This window comes from Lissotriton vulgaris, chromosome 1_1 (assembly GCF_964263255.1).
Source record: "Lissotriton vulgaris chromosome 1_1, aLisVul1.2, whole genome shotgun sequence".
NCBI classification, from domain to species: Eukaryota; Metazoa; Chordata; class Amphibia; order Caudata; family Salamandridae; genus Lissotriton; species Lissotriton vulgaris.
Genome location: NC_141685.1, coordinates 2061840718 through 2061859945, shown reverse-complemented (window position 1 = coordinate 2061859945; position 19228 = coordinate 2061840718). Strand labels below are relative to the sequence as shown.

General features: G+C 44.5%; 1 protein-coding gene across 2 annotated transcripts in view; it reads left to right on the top strand.

Annotated features, from left to right (window-relative positions):
- The window catches only part of PLEKHA5 (pleckstrin homology domain containing A5), a 742840-nt gene that overhangs the window by 53100 nt on the left and 670512 nt on the right, over nucleotides 1-19228 (top strand). The gene's annotated exons all lie outside the window — the stretch shown is intronic.

The window sequence follows — 19228 nt, the reverse complement described above, 5'->3', positions numbered from 1 at the left end:
TCAAAATAGCGACAGACCACATTTAAAATATGCTTTGAAATTCTCAGTGTAGTCTAAGTTGTTGTGCGTAAAACGTTTCTGCTGGAATAATTTTCAAGAAAAAGCTTCTAAACCACAGCGTGGTCTTTAAAGATGTGTTACTATTTATAAAGACGATATGACTGTCCATTCTCATCACAAAGTGTGACTATAAAATATAATCTTCCTGTGTAAGATTTTAAATGAACGGTAACTTCTATTTCTTACTGGGTCATCAAATTCCCAGATCATAAAACGTGTGCAGTAAATCTCGCCAGCGAGTCGCTGTACAAACGAACTAAAACTGCGTCACATTGCCTTTACCACAATTAATGACTAAGTCTATCTCTAAAATTCCAACTTCTACCTAACTAATAAAAAAGGCAAAACGAAATATGAATTATCTGAAAAATGGTAGGCTCCATAAGCGTGACAAAGCCCGAACGACCCTCCCCTCCCGCCCCCCAAATGACGCATTTGAATCCGTTCTATTCAGAAAAGCCAATGAACAGTCCGTGGAAACAGCCATCCGTGGTACTAAGGATAATTCCTGCACACCAAGATGACGCCAAGGAGTTTCTTACCTTGGGTATGGAAATACGAGACAGGCGTGTGGTTCCATTGAGAAATTAAATGGAAAAAAGAGGTGCAAGACCTGGAACAGCGCTGTAAAGGTGAAAAACCACAGAGGAAAAGAGGTGCCAGCAAAGGGAGTGAGATGGCTGCAATCTGAAATGCAAGCATTGAGACTAGTCTTGTGGTTAAATTGCAAATTTTATTTAACTAATCTAGATTTAATGGGCAAAGAATGTTAAAGTAGACTACCATCTGATACCAGCATGCTGCATGGAAGCCACAAAGCGGGCCAGATGCCATATTTGGAGATGGGACGTATTGTAAAGATAGATCTGGAGTATATTTTACATATATTGAAAATATACAGACTACAGTTTGAGGGTAGTTCCTCTACACGGATTGCATTGACTATCGTATGTCTTCAACTGGATTGTGAAGTGCCATGTCTTTCATTCTGGGCAACCCCAGTGCGTGCACTGTTATCACTAGACATTAAATACCCCTGCCCTTCAGAGCTGCCCATAGTAACAAGAGCCAGTCCGCCTTACTGATATTGCGTTGTCTTTCAAGTGATTTGGTGTTTGAAGTAGAAAAAGGCTACTTGAATCGCAGTATGTTGCAATAGATCTCGTGTATGGCCTCTCGTGCAGGGCGACATGCCACCCTTAAAAATGATAAGCTATTTACTTCTAACATAACTACCAATTTGTCCAGCGATGTCAGACCTCCAAATTCAAAGTTTTTGGTGTTATTCAGTACTTTTCATTTTTTTGTTTCTGCAACAAAGTAGGAAATTAGGTATTTGCTGTAATCTTAATATTTCATCTTGACTTTGGTCTTTGTAACGGTGAAAGGAAACATTTCATTAACTCCAGTTCAGAGCAAAAGTAGTACTTCTTCTAGTGTACTTGAACAGCAATTTCAGCTTACATCAATAGTCCTAGAGTTGGTTGCACTTGTCCCATTCCCCGTTGATGACTTCTGCTTGTGTAGTGCAAAGAATGACTTTATTTAAAATAAACCGGCCATCTAAACCAAAAAAACCACAATGTTTGAAAATATATAACCGTTCATTTGTAGATTATTAATGTGGGCGATTTGTGTGCACTAATCCTGTTACTCTGTTCTAACCAGTTCCTGGCATATGTTCATATCAATTAAGATATTTACACACCTCTGCCACTCACATGAAATGTTAGTTGAGCACGACTGTGGGTGTGTGGATGTGTGAGTGCAGAGTGTCATTATCCATGACCTTCTCATAAAACGAGTGCAGATCTAACACTACACCCACATGGTACGCTACTCACGCTACAAGCCACGCTAACCATGAACAAGCAAAATATCTGTACCTCACTACATTTTTACCATAGTCACCAAACTTCATCCTGATAATCCTGGAAGTTGACAGGATTTTAACCCGTTATTAACTTGTCACTGCATCACTCCTTCACCAAATATTACACATTTTAGTCCCTCACTTATTGACTTTGACTTGTCTCAATGAAATGTATGGTAAACTTTTTATTGAAGGAGGAATGAAAGCTTTTCCAGTGGTTATAGGACAAGCAAAATGTGTGAGGGAAAAGACAGTAGTTTCCTAACCTGATGGCCATGGACCAAATACTTAGTGAGGGTTGTCGACTGTGTGCTTTACGGTCTCCTCTGTATTTTGGGATAGGCCATCTTGAGTGACTTTTTGTGCAATATCTATGGGTTCGACACGGGCACAGAAAGATGCTAATGTGTCAGTGGAATATTCAACTGGTACCTACTACACCTGAAAGTTTGTCATCAGATATAGATCACTATACTGTTTTGAAAATATGCACTAAAAGTTGAAGGAAATTATTTCCAGTGGCCTTTTTAAAGAGATGAACGCCATAATAGCATTGTAGCTGTGCATGAATGCTTGCAACGGAGACCTGCATACATATGAAGTCTGCTCGTTCCTGCAGTGTTGGCTGCGAAATGTGCTGTACTGATCTGCCGTCGTGTTCCAATTACCATCACTTCCGGGGATAGGTATCGGCTGCTTACCCGTCACTCCTCTTAGGGCTCTGGTTCTTATTGCTCTTTCTCTCTTAAAATAGAATGCGGTGAGAACGTTTTGTTTAGTATCTTCCTCTAAGGATTTGCTACGGAGGTCACGAGCTGTTTACTTCTCCTAATTCTATTACAGTTTAGTGATTTGCCGCCAGTGGCTCCGGACTACGTCCTACCACTGGTTATATCCAGTGTGCTGCATCAGCATGAAAACGGTGCTGGTTTTAAGCATGGTCTTTCTGAGTAAAGTATGCCAATGGATGTATTCCAGTTTTAAATTACATGTGTTGGGTTTCATGATTTCAGTCAGTGGAAGGAAAAATCTGCTGATGGAAATAATCTGCTATTTTAGAGTGGATCTTGGTGCCCACTTGGTTTGTGGTTGGTGTCTTTTTGTTTCCCATTTTGTTGGCGGAGCAGAATCTGGTTTTTATTGCACATGAGCTTGATGATCTATATTCTTTACTTGCTGCACATTGTCTCAAAGAACATTCTCTTTTGGAAACCGTCATTTTAGTGAAATTAAAATGCTCAAGTAGACAGGAATTTTGAAGCCAAATATCTAATCATTTAGAGAATGACAGTTGTACATCGGGGTCCTTATTGCATATAGGGGGCACTGTTCTACTGTGAGCCACGTGGCACTTTTAAGTAGGTACGCTGGGTACAGACAGGGACTGTGTACCCTATAACAACAAATGGACTACCCCCAGGGCAGTCGTAAACTCACACCGTTTTGGGGGCAGCGCATTCAGTAAAATATGGAGCAGCTGCTTCAAAGCTACTTCACGTTTCTGTGTGTAGATGGCACCCTGCCTGCACTTTAGCAAGGAGTTAGAGACCCCTGCAGATGGGTGTAGTAAGTCACTGCACCAGCCTGAAGGGGGATGTTGGGGGTGGGGGGGTTCCAGGGGACCCCTTTTTAGGTCTTGAGAGGGCTGCATTCAGACACTCTGTTCATCACCACCCCCTTTTCTGAATCATGCATTCAGGGGGGGGCAATAACAGTGCGCCACCTTTTTGTGGCACTCTGCCATTGTACCTTCTAAGTGCATGTTTGCCTCATGCAAATGAGAGAATGCCCTTTGTGCTTCAACCTTCTGCTACCCTCTGTTCATGCCTCTGTGTTAACTTTTTGCGTTTCCCTCAGCAATGTTCTTCTACTTAACTGCCGGGTTAATGTTACATGGACCTGTAGGATTGGCATATCTGACACTTCCAGGAACTCCATTTGCTGACACACCACCTTATTAGCTACCTCTACAGTTTTCTTGAGAATCTTGTGACTGGCCTCTCCAAATCTTCATTAAGCATTTTGGTGAACTCTTTTAAAAAAAAAAGCGCAATGCTTGTAAACCTGTTAGCTCACCTTTTGTTGTAAAGTCTACAGGGGCATTGGTTTTGGTGCAAGAACCGGGAGCCTCTAGCACTGGAAATAAGTTCTTTCTTCCACTGACCATCTCATGCAATAAGCAAAGGTTGCATGGTCTCTCCGCTGGAATTTGGGAAAACTATTATCTTCGTAGGTTCAAGTTCAAGAATTTATATAGCGCACTACTCACCCAGAGGGTCTCAAGGCGCTTGGGGAGGGGGTTCATTATTTATCGAATAGCCAGGTTTTAAGTTCTTTTCTGAAGGAGATGTAGTTCTGTGTAAGGCGGAGGTGAGTGGGGAGTGAGTTCCAGGTCTTGGCCGCCAAGTAGGAGAAGGATCTGCCTCCCATGGTGGATCTTTGGATACGCGGAACTGCGGCGAGGGCTTGATTGGCGGATCTTAGTTGGCGGGAGGGAGTGTAGAAGGACAGTCGGGTGTTGAGGCATTCGGGTCCTAGTTTGTAGCGGGCCTTGTGTGCGTGGGTGAGGAGACGGAACGTTATTCTCTTGTTGACGGGTTGTTCTGAGATGTCGAGTTCAAAGAGAGGCCTTGTTTCTGACATTCCAAGTCCAGACACAGCAAGCATCTTCTCAAACCATGTTACTTAAAAAGGTCTTCTTTCTCTCATGTGTTACTAGTAAGTTATGTCCCACAATTGTACCGACAGCATATAAGGTACCAGGTAACTAAGTTCCTATACTGATCCTCTGATAAAGTGAACCTTGTGAGCAGCTTCTGCCTCCATCTCTTCATAAGAAAGGAGGAGGGACAGGAAAAGGTATGGTTCAGTCCTGGCCCCTCCAGTACAAATTACTGCTTTAACAGAGTATACAATGAGGCACAAACTACAAACATAGTTTTCGCCTCAGTGTCAGTACTTGTTACCTTACTTTTAAAGATGGATATCTTTTACATAAATAGAAGCCCCATTTGGCTACCAGGACTTTATCAACAATCTTTGTCTTTTAAACCTACCCTTACTCTTTCTACTGATCAGATCTGCATTAGAAGATTTGCCACCAAAATCACTCTGAAATCATTTCCAAAGATTCTGACCATCATCTGAGCTAATAGATGTTTTAGCCCTAATACACGGCTACTGATTACTCCACTTCTAGATTTCTGTGGTTATGATTAGAACTGCCTGTTAGTGTGCTATGATAAGTGTTGGTTAATAATTTTGCTTATCTGATGTCTCTCATATAGTGCAACAAATTCCACTCACTCTTGCCGGGCATTTGATTCAACACAGTTATGGGATCACTGCTTAAAAATGTGGTTTAACAATGGTGTGTAAAAATAAAGGATTTATTTTCAGCAGGCCAATTAATCCTGTGTTATGCAACTACTGGGAATTTGGGCAACACCTGCAGTTAATACCACTGCTTGTTTGTTATATTGTATGATTTTTTCAGAAGGCGGCTTTGCATTTCTCACGTCATCCATTTTGCAGTATGTGCTCAACGAGACTCAATGCAGGAAATGTGTTTCTTCAATTCATTGAATGTACTTCGTGCATTTGCCCGTCTGAATTTTAGTGCACTGTGAGCGGCTTTCCAGTGGCATCACAGATGGCGAGTAGATGGACCTTTATGAGCTTACACTGAAATCAAGTCCTAGATAGTTTAATTAGACGGTATTAACAAGAACGTATCGCACACAGATAAAAAAACATAAGCTCTAGCATAACAATATGCATGCACACGGTCTACTAATACTGCAAAAGTCAATTCTTCTGTTTCTCGGATGTGGTAATGTTTAGCATCATTAATTTGAAAAAAGGTAATTATGATGGTAGTTTTCAAAGATTATTTTAGGGTAATGTAATTTGTGTTGAAATTGCAGTTTCGAGGCTGCTATGCGTCTCCCCCTAATGTTTTATTGGAGTGCCTTATGTGCTCTCTTTATACGACTCTGTAATCCTGCGAACATACCTTAGCAGTGCGTCTTGTGATACCAACATTAGGCCTTTCATAATCAGAATCAAAACAGAATTAATACTTTAGTCTAAAAGTGATAAATGACTTTTGCTGCCGATTTTGACTGATCTCTTTATGCCCCCATGCTATGAATTCAGAGGGTCCTGATTGATTTTGAACACCTAGATATAATGTAGGCAGACACAGTCAGACAGCGAGGGGGCTTTGGAACCTGTTTAGGCTCCTGAGGCCTATGTAAATGAAAGAGTTCTGCTGTGTTTATCCTTCAGTGCATGCCTTCAGGCATCTGGCAGTTTAGCTGACAGTGATTAATGTTCCCTTGCCATTATGTTGTTTAAGGAACTGTGGAATAGGATGTGCCTTTAATTTCTTTTAATTGAATATTCTTTAATGGGTTAAAAAAAATGATGCAAAGCCATACAATTTATACACATCAGATGTGAGTAGGTTGAACATACAGCCCTGCACCCACTCATGTTAAAATTGGCACGCCGTTTCAGTCACTAATGTTTGCCATGAAACCTAAGATGAAAATTATTTGAAAGCCGTAAAACATTTTGGGTACATCAAGTTAACATAGTAAAATCATGTTTTAAAATTCAATTGAATTTGAAAATACAATGCATGGTTTAGTAAAGTGCCTGTGCAACTACGGTGTCTCTTGAGCTAACCAGTACTGATAGGATTATCAAATTAAATGAATATACCATTCATGTAGAAATATACTATACTAAAAAATCCCTACTCATGTACTGGTCTTAAAAAGACACTGCATTCGGCCATAATCTAAGTACTCCTCCATTTCTTGTTTGTAACATTAATTTTAGACCTATGTAATTGCTGTTTACAAAATTTGTGTTGGAAAGTGCATGTGCAAATCAGAATGCGATTGTAATGCAACAAACGTCAGTAGAAACACAAGAGCAGTTATTTACCCACAATCTTCCCTAACTCAACTGAAGACACAATATACCTATCATCATACAACAGAATGTCTTAAAGTGGTAGGAATTCTTCCTATCAAATATCAGTGTTGAAGACCTGCCCTTGCTTTGAGTTTTTTTCTTACTTTCCGTGCTATTATTCTGTGGGTATTAGTTCTTTATTTCAATGCACCTTCCGAACCTCCATCAATTTGGCCAAAAAAGGAATTCCCTTCTCGGTTTTAAATTACCCATAAAATCCCCCAAGCCTTCCCATCCCACTATGTTTAGTGATATATTACAATATCCTCTTAGATCAAATATATACCTGAGTGTTGCTATTTTTAGTTTGTTGTGGCAATGAGCATATTTACCTATTTCGACTTTTGTCCCCAACCCCCTTACTCCCTAAACCTCTTTGACATAATTCACAAAGCACTGAAGATGTTTCTGTTAGTAGGGCTTAAGCAACTGATTCCACATTGCTCCACTCACAGTTTATTTCTCCTTAAATGCAGCCACTTAAGCTGTTAATGAACTGTAGCTGTCAATGGATCTTCGTTTTTGAATTCTTTTCATATTTACCTTTATATGGATTGCAGGCTTTCTTGACTCCCAATTGTAGCAACTCCGCAGCAGACGATCTCACCATTTGAAGCTTACATAAACCATTTGTATTCCTAACTTATTATTTTTATTTTACAGCGTTTTACATAGCTCGAACTGGACCCGAATCGGGTATCAGAGCGCTTTACAAAGCTCCAGTTGCATTACATGAGGACACATTCATTGTTTTTTTTTAAGGCACGGGGAGATTAAGCGATTTGCCCAGAGTCACAGGATGTTCAAAGTCATTGCGGAGATTCAAACCCAGTTCCCCAGATTCGAGGTCGACCGCCTAAGCAGTTAGGCCAACTCCTCTCTCCATTATGATATTTTGTATTTTTAAATGTTCTCTCTGGAATTGGGAGCCCAATAAATCAGTAAAAAGCTGATAGAGCTTGGTCCTCCGCTTTAAACCTAGCAGTCATTAGAAGAATAGCTGATAATTGAAAATGAGGTACTTCTGAGACGCTTTGGTTGACTATGAAAGAGGCCTTTATTCCTGTACTGTAGCTGCTCCCGTGGACAGGAGCTTGTGATTAGAACATGACTCCGACACGCTTCAAAGTGATTGGACTGTTTAAGTGTCTACTTCTTGCATAACAGATAGCATTGAGGATTGTCAATATGCTCAAGTTTACTAGAGGAAAAGGGTAAGAAGATTTGTGCGCTTTCATTTTTTTTCTTTGCTGTTTTCTTTCGGTTGTTGCAAAGGTTGTGCTGAGTGTCAATTTTTGCTTGGAAAGCCTGGAGTTGTCTTGAAAGTCGCTGTTCGCTTTGTCCTTTCAGAATGTATCAACTGTAATTGACTGCTGATGTACTCCGTCCGATTACTTCGCAGATTGAAGCAATGGTTAATGATTGCTTGAAAAATTGCAGTCGGGGACTCTGGGAATGCATTCAGCATCTTCTTCATTTGACAGCAAACACAAAGCAATCTGACAGCACACTCGGCACGACCTGTGCAGGATTCCTGGAATCGAGGAGGCGGTGTGTGCTGGTTGGAGGTGGGACAGTGAACAGTGCATTCTGGGGAATACTCCACTATGTAGTTTAGGCATTTTAATGCTAATTATTACAGGTATATATTTAAATACATTTTCTGCTGTTTACTCACTAGCTAACCCTTGGTGCCAGGGCGAGGCAGTTCAGTTTACACAGATAGCACGACTGTAAAGTGCTCGTGCATGGGAATGTATGCGAATTAGGAATGAAGATTGTTTGACAGGTAGTTGGGACACATTTGAGGACACATCAATCAATAGCACATAAAAATAAATAATTAGGTTATGTATCCAGAGATGCTCTGCTTCTTTTCTCCACTCTGATTGAGTTACACATACCAGCGGTGGGACAGAACCACTGTTTCCAATGGTAGGCATAACTTAAGAATGCTTATCTAACTGAAAGCTGTTTATATCATTGTGTGGGTTGAATTACTTTCGTGCGGCTTTTGTTTAAAATAATTTTAAAAGCAAATAACTTTGCAACATTTGTCATCAGGTTGGGGTGTGTGAAAAATATTGCACGTTTTATAGATGAGCATTGTGGGGAGATATTGCTTTGTATTTATGGCTTCCTATATAGAATTGTGTGCAAATCAGTCTTAAATCTCTGCAAGCTCAGTCCTCTTTTTGTTGTCCTTGAAATCAGTAAGTGCATGAAGTTGGTTCAGAAATACTCTTTCAGACAATATGCACTTTATAAAAAAAAGGCATTGTGAGGTGAGAATGCTTGATAATCCGTTTCACCTTTTCTGAGCAGTACAGTTGAATTTTAGAATTTATTTGGTCTGACCTTTGTGAGCGTTTTAGCTATCTTGCCAGATTACGGTTTTAAAAAAAATCATACATAATATACAGAGGGCTCCATCTATTGGCCTGCTAAATTATCATTTATGTTTTGCTTCCGCCCACCACAGCATTCACAGCAGGGTATTAGTCCACTTTACCCATTGGCTCCTTTCACTGTAAGTGACCGCACAATGCTTGTGTGCATTGTTCATATTTACAGAAAAATATCTCCATATCTTCTTTTTCCTAAGTGACGTATGTGGTGCAGAATGCTATGTATATATGTGTTTGTATACGTGTGTGTACATATGTGTGTGTATATATGTGTGGGGTTTAAGCAAAAGTCAGCACCGTCTTTTGGCTAAGTTCACACTACATCTATAGAACATCAGAGCTACAGAAAAGTAGTCTGTATATTGAAATCTGCAACAAGGGGTCATATTTCAAGCAAATAGAGGGGTTGAGAAAGGTAACGTTTCACACTCTTAATAGCATTATACATCTTTAGTTTATTTTACATAATGTTTTTCAAATGTATGAACGCTTGAGGTCATGCACATTTTTTTATTTGCACTATCCATCTTTTTACATTTAGATTTTACTTTCATCAGAAGACTTTTTAATACCTTTGCAAGCTATAATGGAAGTGTTGCACATACTCTCCACAAGACAACGTGTGTATGTACACTGCTATGTGCATAGTCTGACACCAGACTATTTAATATATGCTATACATTAAATTAAATCATGGTGGACTTGCCCTTGATCACTGGCTAATAAAACGATACGTTATTGACAAAGGATTTGGAATACAAAGGGAAGGTGCTTACATATGTTAGTGACACACTTGTAAATTTAGATCATGCTTGCAGTATTCATTTCAGTGGTGAGAGGAAGAACAAATTCCATCAAGCTCTGAGTCACTAGAAAGTGTTTTAGGTTTTGCCAAACTTCTGGAACATCACTCAAATTTGACTTTGGATCTCATTGGGTTGGTGGTGGTATAGTAAGTTGTCAAAAATAATTTTATTTCCTCAGCAGGAGGGCAGGATCCCACGGGACAATGTAGTGGTGGGTTTTTAAGTCTCATAGTGTGTACACCTTCTTTTTGATCAGGATTTCTGTTTTGAGTTTTTGTTTGATTTACTGAAGTTGGTACAGGGAGGGATAGAGGGTTCATGGATTCGCTGGCGGGTTGGAGTTGCCGTTGTGGGCGGTGGTGTGTAAAGTTTGGGGCGGGTCACTACACATTTCCAGTGTCAAGGTAAGTCATCCTCTATAACACTGTTTCATAGATATCTATGTACAAAAATACTGAACCAGGCCATCTTGTACACTCCGACCATGCAAAACACAATAATACATACCACAGTACACATGACATGAAGCCTTGACTCATCTTCCAGACGTGTACCATTAGCAGGCTGTACAACCCTCAGAAGACCAGTCCTATTTATACATATGCCAAACATCATGAGATTATAATAGCACTTCAGCTGGATACGCATCTTGCCAAACGTGTATATAAAATGCTATCAACAAAATGGGCCCAGCACATATAGGCACATTCTCGTACCCCTCATGGTCTCCGTAGGTCACTGTTGTAATAAAAGGAGGGACAGGTTTCCTACATTTGCTCATTCAGTGATGATCAGTGCAGATGTACTTATAGGTAAATCCATCACAGTAGTTAACGTCTACGGACCCAATAATGATACACATTTTTTTCTCTCCTTATGGTCGGTCGGTAGTTCTGTCTTTAGCCTCCAGAACAATCTTGTGAGGTGGAGGTTTTAATGTAGCTCATAATTCGGGGCTGGATAGATCATCAGGAGCAGCCTGGCACAATCCGCAAGCATTAGGTGCGCTGCATATTATAATGGCAGATCACAGCCTGGTTGATGAGGCTTGCTACGTCGGCATCAGGTACGTCCATATCCATTGATCATTCATTAAGGTCCTGAATATATTATTTGGTAGCCACCCGTCATGTGGGCTCTTGGTTGGCGGAGGTGCAAAATTTGGCCAAAACACGTCCAGATCATGCACCAGCCCTGTCATGGCAGCACATCTTGAGTCGCCCTCAGTGCCTGAAATGTGGCGAGGCTCTCAAAATGCATTGAAGGATGAGTTATTCCAGAATGGATTGCGTCAGGAGATACTAGATATATTTTCAAATCAATATTAACTCTGTTCCGGACGTCAGTACAGTGTGTGATGCCTTTAAAGAAGTATTCTAAGGGGTTGGGCAAAGCTAAACAGGGAGGGACCCTTCATATTTACTTGAGCTGGAAACTAAACAATAAGAAAATAATAATAATCACTGCATTTGTAAAAGCGCGAACAGCTAGCTCAAGCAGAGGTGTCCCGGCGCTAAAGCGAGACAGAAGTGCGTGCAACAAGAACTCCTAACGCTAACCTGGTCCTTTGGTTCTAGGCAAAAGAGCCAGGTTTTCAGTGCTTTCCTGAAGAGAGAGAAAATGAATGGTAACAGTTACCTGAACCTTTGACACTGGTCCAAATCCAAGAGAAAGTTAGAGTATAATAAAACGTCCCTCTGGGAAATTAAGCACCTAGGTAAAGAAATGCTGTGGCGCAGCAATATGGAGAATGCGAGTGACCCGGCCCCTCAGTAGAAGTTGATAATGCATCCTCATTCCACTTAACACAGTTCTTTTGCTGGGGGACCGGTAAGCATAAAACTGGACATACTTAGCACTACGCAGCACTAGCTTGGGACAGACTGAGGCAGAAAGCAGGGTTAGACCATGTAGATTTATTCACCCCCGGTCCCTCGAGGGACAACCAGACATACCATTAACTGGTGAAACAAAGACACTTGCACAGCTAGCCAAATGGAACATCACATAATGGGGAAAATTGTATCGGTCATTTACTCCATCCTTTCCACAAGAGCCATCCTTACTGGGGACTATCAAACAATTAATAGCCGCAAAATCGCCCAAACGTCTGATAACATTGCACAACCTCACACAGGCAGAAGCACATCACCACATAATACGCAAATGGGAGGAGGAGTTGCGGACTGCAACCATATCTCCTAGTAGTGGACTTCATATTATACACTTCTGTTACACTCTCAGAGTATATCGCACACCGCCCACCCTGTTCAAACGAGGACTGCAGCCACTTTGTACTGCAGCCACTTTGTACTGCTTCCTACGCGGAGCCCTAAAATATGATTTAATCCACTTGGCCTGGAGTTGCCCAAACATACATCACTTTTGGACAGCCTTAATACACACAATTTCTAACATGATGGGTGAGCCTATTCAATTAGAACCCAAGTTGGCATTGTTGGGCTGGGTGCATCCATTGCCAAAATCCATTCGGAAACTTGTCACACTCTGGTCATTGCTCTCCAAAGGCCAAATAACTGATACTGGGGCAGGGGAAAGTCACCTACACTTGCCACATGACCTCACCAATTGTAATACACAGCTTGAGACATATGCTTCGCTCCAGTCCAGTGTGTCCCGCCCCAAAGATATAGGATACCTTTTTGAATGTATTTATTAAACTGCTCCTAGGATGGACATCCTCTGATTCTGGACCAGAATCCTTATTGATGGAGCCACACCAGAGAACTTAGGGCAATGGCGCTACCTGATGCACTGTAGGCATTTGTCATGATTTTGTGTCTTTGTGTGATGTTGGAAAGGGGGGCATGCTGTTAATGGGTTTTTCTGGCTTATTTGTTGCGTTAACAACGTTGTGACGTAACTTTCTTTCATATATATAGGTTAATGCATTCTGTCCGGTCTAGAACTGTATTCACTGTTACAAACGAAGGGTTTAAAAAAAAAAAACAATTCAATACATTTTATTAGCTGGGCTGCTGAGAAATAAAATGAAGAAAGGTTATGCATCCAAAAAAAACTTTACTTTTAAGGCTGCTGTACCGCCGCGCAATGTATGTATAGAAGAACAAGGCTGTATGCAAAACGATGGTGAAAAGCGCAATGGTGTGTTTAAGTGATGTGTGTGTGTGTGTGTGTGTGTATATGTATATATATATATATATATATATAATATACGGATGTGTTAATGGGTAATAAAATATCTTAATTGCAGTGACATTTAAATATTGTTTGCGGTTATTGTCCACAACATAATTGTCGAGACAGCGGTTAGTCAACGGATTTACAGCTCACAGCTCAGTCACCTTTATGTGAATGGCCAGTTCAATGTTGTTCAGTACAACACTATTTCGGTAGCCCTATCTAAATGTTACTTGTGGGCATTGAATATGGAGTGAAAACGTGTTGACAACCATCTTTTAACTTTCATAATCGTTTAACAATTTAGTGAAACTTCCCAGCCCCACTCCCCGCGAATTTGATGGATTTCTTTCTTTAAAGACAGGTTCGTCGAATGCGCCAAAGTTAGAATTTTCTGTGGGTTATCGTAGATAACTGTAAGCACAGAGGCACAGTAAAGGCTGGTTGCTATGTAACATACCATCCCTATGTGCACTGGTAATGCGAGCACATACCAGGGGTGATGTCTCAAATATCACAGGGGTGAGTATGCACAGTGGGCTGCACATGCAGGGACTGGTTCATCCTCCCGCCTCCAGAGCCCGGATGCAGGGCAATCTCAGGGCGCAGCTGAGGATTGGCACAGGGTTGGTCAAATCAATCATGCAACTAATCAGTAATTTGTTAAGCGCACTACATACCCACAAGGGTCTCAAGGCGCTGGGGGAGGGGCCCTACTGATCGAACAGCCAAGTCTTTAGCATCCTGCTGAAGGCCAGCAGGTCTTGGGTCTGTCGTAGGCTCAGTCGGAGGGTGTTCCATGTCTTGGCGGAGAGGTGGGAGAAGGATCTCCTGCTGGTGGTTATTCTTCGGATGTGCGCGATGGTGGCGAGTGAGAGGTCGGTGGAGCGTAGCTGGCGGTTGGGGGTGTAGGAGAGCCGTCTGTTGAGGTAGGCTGGGCCGGTCTTGTGGAGTGCCGAGTGTGCGTGGATGAGGAGCTTGAAGGATATCTTCTTGTTGACGGGGAGCCAGTGTAGGTTTCTCAGGTGGGAGGTGATGTGGCCGTGTCGTGGTACATAGAGGATCAGTCGTGCCAAGGTGTTTTGGATTCGTTGTAGTCGATTGATGAGCTTGGTCGGGGCTCCCGCGTAGAGGGCGTTTCCGTAGTCTAGTCTTCTGCTGACGATGGCCTGGGTGACTGTCTTTCTTGTATCTGTCGGGATCCATCTTTAGATCTTGCGGAGCATGCGGAGGGTGTTGAAGCAGCAGGAGGAGGAGACGGCGTTGACTTGCTTGGGCATTGAGAGCGTTGAGGCGAAGATGATTCCCAGGTTGCGTACGTGGTCGGTGGGGGTCGGGGCTGCCCCAGTGCCGTTGGCCACCAGGAGTCGTCTCAGGCTGACGGGTTGGAGCCGAGGATGAGGACCTCCGTCTTTTCTGAGTTCAGCTTCAGACTGCTGATCTTCATCCAGTCGACAATGGCCTTCATTCCTTCATGGAGGTTGGCTTTGGCGGTGATGGGGTCCTTGGTGAGGGAGAGGATCAGTTGAGTGTCGTCGACGTAGATTATGTTGAGGTTGTGCTGTTGGGCGATGTGTGCAAGCGGGTCATGTAAATGTTGAACAGTGTCGGGCTGAGGGATGATCCTTGAGGTACGCCACAGATGATCTCGGAGGCTTCGGAACGGGGGAGGTGGACGCTCTGGGTTCTGCCAGAGAGGAAGGAGGTGGGCCATTCCAGAGCCTTGTCTCGGATCCCTGCGGCCTGGAGGCGTGAGCGTAGCGTGCGGTGGCAGACTGTCGAAGGCGGCGGAGAGGTCTAGGAGGATGAGTGCTGCAGTCTCCCCGTTGTCTAGCAGGGTCCTGATGTCGGTGGCGGCGATGAGGGTGGTCTCGGTGCTGTGGTTGCTGCGTAACCCTGACTGGGAAGGGTCCAGGATTCTGTTCTCTTTGAGGTATCGGGTTAGCTGTCTGTTAATGATTTTCTCGATGACCTTGGCCGGGAAGGGGAGCAGAGAGATGGGTCGGAAGTTCTTGAGGTCTCTTGGGTCTGTCTTGGGTTTTTTGACGAGGGCGCTTTATCTCGGCGTATTTCCAGCTCTCTGGGAAGGTTGCGGTCTCAAGGGAGAGATTAATGACGTTGCGTAGGTCGGGTGCGCTGGAGCTGCTTGCATTGTTGAAAACGTGGTGCGGGAATGGGTCTGACGGTGAGCCGGAGTGGATTGTGCTCTTGGTCTTGATGGTGTCATCGACGCTCACGCTGGTCCAGGCTAGCAAGGGGACGTGGTCGATGTTGTGCGGAGGGTCTGTTGTGTTGCGGTCTGTTGGGGCTGTCTGGGTGTTGAAGCTGTTGTGGATATCTGCTATCTTGCTCTGGAAGAAGGTGGCGAGGGAATCGCACAGGGCTTGCGACAGCGGGATGTCGTTGGTGTTGAAGCTGGGGTTGGAGAGTTCCTTCACGATGTTGAAGAGCTCTTTGCTGTCGTGTGCGTTGTTGTCGAGGCGGTCTTTGAAGGAGGTCTTCTTTGCAGTCCTGATGAGGTGGTGGTGGTGGTTGCGGACGGCGTCCTTGTGGGCTGCGTGGCTGTCCGGAGTTTGTTCACTGTACCATTTCTTCTCTAGTTTCCGGCAGGCTTGCTTGGAATCTAGAAGTTCTGGGGTGAACCAGCTGGCCCTCTTGCTGGTGTCTGTGGGGGGGGTTTCTTCAGCGGGGCGAGGGTGTTGGCGCAGTCCTCGATCCAGCGTCTGAGGTTGTGGGCAGCGACGTCTGTATTGGAGGGTTCGGTGGGTGGGCTGAGAGCAAGGTGTGCATGTAGTTGGTCTTCAGTGATTTTGCTCCAGCAGTGGCGGGGGATCTGTTGGGTGCTGTGGTGTGTGGTGGGTTTCTGGAAGGTGAAGTGGATGCAGCGGTGGTCGGTCCAGAGGAGTTCGGTGGTGTGGCTGACGGAGACATGCAGGCTTGAGGAAAAGACTGGGTCGAGGGTGTGGCTGGCGGAGTGGGTGGGCGTTGTGATGAGTTGGCTTAGCCCGAGGTTGGCGAGGTTATCGATCAGGGTTGTGGAGTTGTTGTCGTTGTTGTTCTCAAGGTGAAAGTTCAGGTCTCTGAGGAGGATGTAGACGGTGGAGTTCAGGGTGTGCTTGCTGATAAAGTAGGCGATGTAGTCGCTGAACTGAGGGGAAAGTTTGGGGGGTCGGTAGACTAGGGTCCCTCTGAGGGTGGAGTTTGGGTCTGTGTGGATCTGGAAATGCATGTGTTTGGCGGGGCTGAGCGCGTCATCTGTACTAGTCGAGACACTGATGCTGTTCTTGTGGACGATGGCGATTCCTCCTCAGACGGTGCGGTCTCTGCGGGTGATCTTGTAGCCCAGGGGTCTCCAAACCGGTCCTGGTGGGCCGGATCCATGCCAGATTTTTTGGATATCCCCATTGAGATACATGTAGTAATTTGAAAAATCTGGCATGGATCCGGCCCTCCAGGACCGGTTTGGAGACCCCTGCTGTAGCCATCTGGGATGACTATGGCGATGTCAGGTGTGGAGGAGTTGTTCAACAAGGTCTCTGTCAGGCGACGTCTGGGGAGCTTGTGTTGAACAGGTCCCAGAGCTCGACGGCGTGTTTGCGTGCTGAGCGGGATTCAGTAGTATGCATCGTAGGTGGTTGAGGTCTTTCACAGCGGGTGGTTTGTCGGCTCTGTGGCTGGTGTAGCTGCAGAACGGCAGGTGAAGGGACGTTTGTGCTTTTCAGGGTGGCCTTGAACAGTTGCAGGGTGCTAGCGTCGTAGTGGTGGCGGGTGCGGGGGCCATGGGTTCTGGTGCGGGCGGGCGCAGACAGGCTTGCCACGCACCAGCGGCGTGACCGCACAGCGTCCGGCATGTGTGGGGAGGTGGGAGTAAGGAGCAGCTGGGAGGCGGGGGCAGCGAATGGGCAGTCAGGGGGGCGGAGCCGCAGGGGACGCTGTTGCGGGGGCGGTGAGGGGCGATGAAGGAAACAGAAGGCAATAGGGCACAACAATTGAGGGGGGAAACAAGTGGCACAGAGGACAGAAGGGTCACAAAGGTCACAAAAAGGGCAAAAGGTCACAAGAATACAGAGGGAAACGAGTGGCACAGAAGGCAAAAAAGTCGCAGGTAGGGCAAAAAGTCACAGAAAACGGGGAGAAACGAGTGGCACAGATGGCAAAAGTCACAGAAATGCAGGGGCAGCTAAGCAGCAGATGGCAAAAACGGGCAGAGAGACACAGGGGCCGCGAGGGGAGCAGAAGGAAAAACCGGGCAGAGACACAGGGGCAGCGAGGGGAGCAGAAGGGAAACCGGGCAGAGAGACACGGGGGCAGCGAGGGAGAGAATGGGCACAGGCGGTGCTGTGCGGAGGAGTAGAGACCTACCTGGAAGCGTCAAGGGTCACTCTTCTCACCGCGCAGCGGCCGGCCTATATGGGGAGGTGGGAGGGAGGAGCAGCTGGGAGGCGGGGGCAGCGAATGGGCAGTCAGGGGGCGAGGACGCAGCGGCGAGGGGGGACGAAGAAAACAGAAGGTAAAAGGGCACAACAATTGAGGGGAAAACGAGTGGCACAGAGGCAGAAAGGTCCTAAGAAAGGGCAGAAAAGATCACAAACAACGGGGGGAAACGAGTGGCACAGAGGGCACAAAGGTCACAAGAAAGGGCAGAAAAAGGTCACAGAAAAAGGGGGGAAACCAGTGGCACAGATGCACAAAGGTCACAAGAAAGGGCATAAAAGTCACAAAAAACGGGGGGAAACGAGTGGCACAGAGGCAGAAAGGTCCCAAGAAAGGGCAGAACAGGTCACAAAAAACGGGGGGAAATGAGTGGCACAGAGGCAGAAAGGTCACAGAAATGCAGGGGCAGCTAGGCAACAGAAGGCAAAACCGGGCAGAGAGACACGGGGGCAGTGAGGGAGAGAACGGGCACAGGCGGTGCAGTGCGGAGGGGGAGAGACCTACCTGGAAGGGTCAAGGGTCGCTTAAAACCCATGAATTTGAATCAATATTACTATCGAAATTCCAATTACAAATGCATCTTTTGGGAGCACTCTGACTTCTTTCCCACTGAACCATCTGTAGACAAATCAACAAGTGTAAAGACGGGTAAATATTTTGTTCAAAAGTTTCTTAGAGGCTCATCATCCATGATCCGAACTGTAAGCATCGCAAAGAGATGCTTTTCTGCAGCTGTATGCAATATCAAAATGTGCCAGTTTGAAAGGATAATGGGTACAGGGCAGAGCCCTCGACCGTTCCCTGGCACAGTAATATGTTGGTATTGGGACAGAGTTCAGCTTAAGGGCATAGGGTAGATCTACACTAATGTCATCCTACCCTACATTTTTATTTGCTTTTTATATTTTTTGTCTAAGAACCGTTGGTTAACCCCCCTGCCTAAAGTCTGCACTTTTATTTTTGAGGGCAACATTTCCCTCATCTCTCTGGCTTGTTAAAACTCACCATGACTGTGGGCCTTGTCCTCTCATGCCTCCTTATGGCACCAGGAAATAAGCTTCCACAATGAGGTCTTTGGTAAATGGTACATAGCACTAAAATCAGTTATTGCCAGCCAGTCAGATTTTAGCATCATTTCAGAAAAAACACAGAAGCTTTTCAGATTTGACTTTGCGTGGCTTTGTCCCATGAAAACTAAACATTTCATTGCAAAACTACAGTACAACTGTTGGTGGCATGTGAAGAGAAGGGACACCGCCTGGGAGACATTTAATGCTGATTTCTTGCCAACCCGATTGTTTGTAAAAATAGCATGCTCCATTGCACCTCCCTTACAAGGTATAGGGTCGGTTCACTGGACTCAGGTGAGCCCGGTCTTGCTTAAGGCAGTTTGAAAATCACCAATTGTAACACTTTTACATTGTTTGTAATGTTCAAGAACTTGATAGTGATTATAAAATTAAATGATTATAAAATTAAAGTATACATGTCTGCAATTT